The sequence below is a fragment of the Scyliorhinus canicula genome, chromosome 16 (genome assembly GCF_902713615.1).
Source record: "Scyliorhinus canicula chromosome 16, sScyCan1.1, whole genome shotgun sequence".
Taxonomy (NCBI): Eukaryota; Metazoa; Chordata; class Chondrichthyes; order Carcharhiniformes; family Scyliorhinidae; genus Scyliorhinus; species Scyliorhinus canicula.
In genome coordinates this window covers 2,631,729-2,637,218 of record NC_052161.1, presented here as the reverse complement: position 1 = coordinate 2,637,218, position 5,490 = coordinate 2,631,729, and positions in this window count along the sequence as shown.

The following is a 5,490-nucleotide window of genomic DNA, read 5'->3' as shown; positions in this document are numbered from 1 at the left end:
CTGGGGTATCCGTCTAATACACTGGGGTATCTGTCTCATACACTGGGGTATCCGTCTAATACACTGGGGTAACTGTCACTTACACTGGGGTATCTGTCACATACACTGGGGTAACTGTCACATACACTGGGGTATCTGTCACATACACTGGGGTATCTGTCTCATACACTGGGGTATCTGTCTCATACACTGGGGTATCTGTCACATACACTGGGGTAACTGTCTCATACACTGGGGTAACTGTCACATACACTGGGGTAACTGTCACATACACTGGGGTATCTGTCACATACACTGGGGTAACTGTCACATACACTGGGGTAACTGTCACATACACTGGGGTAACTGTCACATACACTGGGGTAACTGTCACATACACTGGGGTAACTGTCACACACACTGGGGTAACTGTCTCATACACTGGGGTATCTGTCTCATACACTGGGATATCTGTCACATACACTGGGGTAACTGTCACATACACTGGGGTATCTGTCACATACACCTGGGTATCTGTCACATACACTGGGGTAACTGTCACATACACTGGGGTATCTGTCACATACACTGGGGTATCTGTCACGTACACTGGGGTATCTGTCTCATACACTGGGGTATCTGTCTCATACACTGGGGTATCTGTCACATACACTGGGGTATCCGTCACATACACTGGGGTAACTGTCACATACACTGGGGTATCTGTCTCATACACTGGGGTATCTGTCTCATACCCTGGGGTATCTGTCACATACACTGGGGTATCCGTCACATACACTGGGGTAACTGTCACATACACTGGGGTATCTGTCACATACACTGGGGTATCTGTCACATACACTGGGGTATCCGTCACATACACTGGGGTAACTGTCACATACACTGGGGTAACTGTCTCATACACTGTGGTATCTGTCACATACACTGGGGTAACTGTCACATACACTGGGGTAACTGTCACATACACTGGGGTAACTGTCACATACACTGGGGTAACTGTCACATACACTGGGGTATCTGTCACATACACTGGGGTATCTGTCACATACACTGGGGTATCTGTCACATACACTGGGGTATCTGTCACATACACTGGGGTATCTGTCACATACACTGGGGTAACTGTCACATACACTGGGGTATCCGTCACATACACTGGGGTACCTGTCTCATACACTGTGGTATCTGTCACATACACTGGGGTATCTGTCACATACACTGGGGTATCTGTCACATACACTGGGGTATCTGTCACATACACTGGGGTATCTGTCACATACACTGGGGTATCTGTCACATACACTGGGGTATCTGTCTCATACACTGGGGTATCCGTCTCATACACTGGGGTATCTGTCACATACACTGGGGTAACTGTCACATACACTGGGGTATCTGTCTCATACACTGGGGTATCTGTCTCATACACTGGGGTAACTGTCACATACACTGGGGTATCTGTCACATACACTGGGGTATCTGTCACATACACTGGGGTATCCGTCACATACACTGGGGTAACTGTCACATACACTGGGGTAACTGTCACATACACTGGGGTAACTGTCTCATACACTGGGGTATCTGTCACATACACTGGGGTAACTGTCACATACACTGGGGTAACTGTCACATACACTGGGGTATCTGTCTCATACACTGGGGTATCTGTCACATACACTGGGGTATCTGTCTCATACACTGGGGTAACTGTCTCATACACTGGGGTATCTGTCACATACACTGGGGTATCTGTCACATACACTGGGGTAACTGTCACATACACTGGGGTATCCGTCTCATACACTGGGGTAACTGTCACATACACTGGGGTATCTGTCACATACACTGGGGTATCTGTCACATACACTGGGGTATCTGTCTCATACACTGGGGTAACTGTCACATACACTGGGGTATCTGTCACATACACTGGGGTATCTGTCTAATACACTGGGGTAACTGTCTCATACACTGGGGTAACTGTCACATACACTGGGGTATCTGTCTCATACACTGGGGTATCTGTCACATACACTGGGGTATCTGTCACATACACTGGGGTATCTGTCACATACACTGGGGTATCTGTCACATACACTGGGGTAACTGTCACATACACTGGGGTATCTGTCACATACACTGGGGTATCTGTCTAATACACTGGGGTATCTGTCTAATACACTGGGGTATCTGTCACATACACTGGGGTATCTGTCACATACACTGGGGTAACTGTCACATACACTGGGGTAACTGCCACATACACTGGGGTATCTGTCACATACACTGGGGTATCTGTCACATACACTGGGGTAACTGTCACATACACTGGGGTAACTGCCACATAGACTGGGGTATCTGTCACATACACTGGGGTAACTGTCACATACACTGGGGTATCTGTCACATACACTGGGGTATCTGTCACATACACTGGGGTATCTGTCACATACACTGGGGTAACTGTCTCATACACTGGGGTATCTGTCACATACACTGGGGTATCTGTCTCATACACTGGGGTATCTGTCTCAAACACTGGGGTAACTGTCACATACACTGGGGTATCTGTCACATACACTGGGGTATCTGTCACATACACTGGGGTATCTGTCACATACACTGGGGTAACTGTCACATACACTGGGGTAACTGTCACATACACTGGGGTATCTGTCACACACACTGGGGTAACTGTCTCATACACTGGGGTATCTGTCACATACACTGGGGTATCTGTCACATACACTGGGGTAACTGTCACATACACTGGGGTAACTGTCACATACACTGGGGTATCGTCTCATACACTGGGGTAACTGTCACATACACTGGGGTATCTGTCACATACACTGGGGTATCTGTCACATACACTGGGGTATCTGTCACATACACTGGGGTAACTGTCACATACACTGGGGTAACTGTCACATACACTGGGGTATCTGTCACATACACTGGGGTATCTGTCACATACACTGGGGTATCGTCTCATACACTGGGGTAACTGTCACATACACTGGGGTATCTGTCACATACACTGGGGTATCTGTCACATACACTGGGGTATCTGTCACATACACTGGGGTAACTGTCACATACACTGGGGTAACTGTCACATACACTGGGGTATCTGTCACATACACTGGGGTATCTGTCACATACACTGGGGTATCGTCTCATACACTGGGGTAACTGTCACATACACTGGGGTATCTGTCACATACACTGGGGTATCTGTCACATACACTGGGGTATCCGTCTCATACACTGGGGTATCTGTCACATACACTGGGGTATCCGTCTCATACACTGGGGTATCTGTCACATACACTGGGGTATCTGTCACATACACTGGGGTATCTGTCACATACACTGGGGTAACTGTCACATACACTGGGGTAACTGTCACATACACTGGGGTATCTGTCACATACACTGGGGTATCTGTCACATACACTGGGGTATCGTCTCATACACTGGGGTAACTGTCACATACACTGGGGTATCTGTCACATACACTGGGGTATCTGTCACATACACTGGGGTATCTGTCACATACACTGGGGTAACTGTCACATACACTGGGGTAACTGTCACATACACTGGGGTATCTGTCACATACACTGGGGTATCTGTCACATACACTGGGGTATCGTCTCATACACTGGGGTAACTGTCACATACACTGGGGTATCTGTCACATACACTGGGGTATCTGTCACATACACTGGGGTAACTGTCTCATACACTGGGGTGACTGTCACATACACTGGGGTATCTGTCACATACACTGGGGTATCTGTCACATACACTGGGGTATCCGTCTCATACACTGGGGTATCTGTCACATACACTGGGGTATCAGTCACATACACTGGGGTAACTGTCACATACACTGGGGTGACTGTCACATACACTGGGGTATCTGTCACATACACTGGGGTATCTGTCACATACACTGGGGTATCTGTCACATACACTGGGGTATCTGTCACATACACTGGGGTATCTGTCACATACACTGGGGTATCTGTCACATACACTGGGGTATCTGTCACATACACTGGGGTATCTGTCACATACACTGGGGTATCTGTCACATACACTGGGGTATCCGTCTCATACACTGGGGTATCTGTCACATACACTGGGGTAACTGTCACATACACTGGGGTATCTGTCACATACACTGGGGTATCTGTCACATACACTGGGGTATCTGTCACATACACTGGGGTATCTGTCACATACACTGGGGTATCTGTCACATACACTGGGGTATCTGTCACATACACTGGGGTATCTGTCACATACACTGGGGTAACTGTCTCATACACTGGGGTAACTGTCACATACACTGGGGTATCTGTCACATACACTGGGGTAACTGTCACATACACTGGGGTATCTGTCACATACACTGGGGTATCTGTCACATACACTGGGGTATCTGTCACATACACTGGGGTGTCAGAACCAGTAACCAATGGAAACCAGCTGTACAGGATAAACGAGACGTTGAACTCATTTTCTCTCCAAAAGTGAGAAATGAGGTGGACAAACATCCTCACACAGTCAACTTGGAGCAAATTAAACATGTAACCTGTTGTCTGTGTTGATCCACCCATCTACTTCTCATTTATGTTAGTATCTATCTCTTTCTCATTCTCTCACTGTCCACCTTGCCTTCTATGAGTAATTAGCCGAGGTCCGCGATGGAGCTGAAGATATTGGTTACAGGGTTTGAGGAGAAGTCCCCGTTAATCATGCTTTCACTCCCAGCTATTCTCTCCCTCTCCCTTTCCTTGCCCTCTTCTCCACACAATCTCCATCAGCTTTGCTGACAGCAGGGATTTCCTCACATCCCAACGCTCTCCACTTGCTACTGACCCAGATTTCTGCTGTGTACCCGAGTGTGGCACTGAATGTGACCCTCACCCCGGGTGACAGACAGTGTGTTTCCCAATGCATCATCCAGTGGTCGCCCAGACTGGGGAGGCCTCCTCTTCTCTTTGCGTTTCAGTCCATTGTGAGGGTCGTTGTTTGTCAGGCGAAGGTCAAAGTCAAACTGGCTGGAATTCCACCAGACGGCTCATCTACTGATGTAAAAGTAATCACACTGATCAATCAACATTAATTTGACAATTAAAGGCAGCATAGACACAATTGGCGGTGCTCTCTGTACCCACCAATAAGGTGACTTCAAACCACACTGCACAAAAATTACCCATAATCCAGTCTGAAACACACAGTGCACTATTGAAAAAGGGTCAGTACTGATGGAGTGCCGCACTGTCAGAGGGTCAGTACTGAGGAAGTGCCGCACTGTCAGAGGGTCAGTACTGAGGGAGTGCTGCACTGTCAGAGGGTCAGTACTGAGGGAGTGATGCACTGTCAGAGGGTCAGTACTGAGAGAGTGCTGCACTGTCAGAGGGTCAGTACTGAGGGAGTGCTGCACTGTCAGAGGGTCAGTACTGAGGGAGT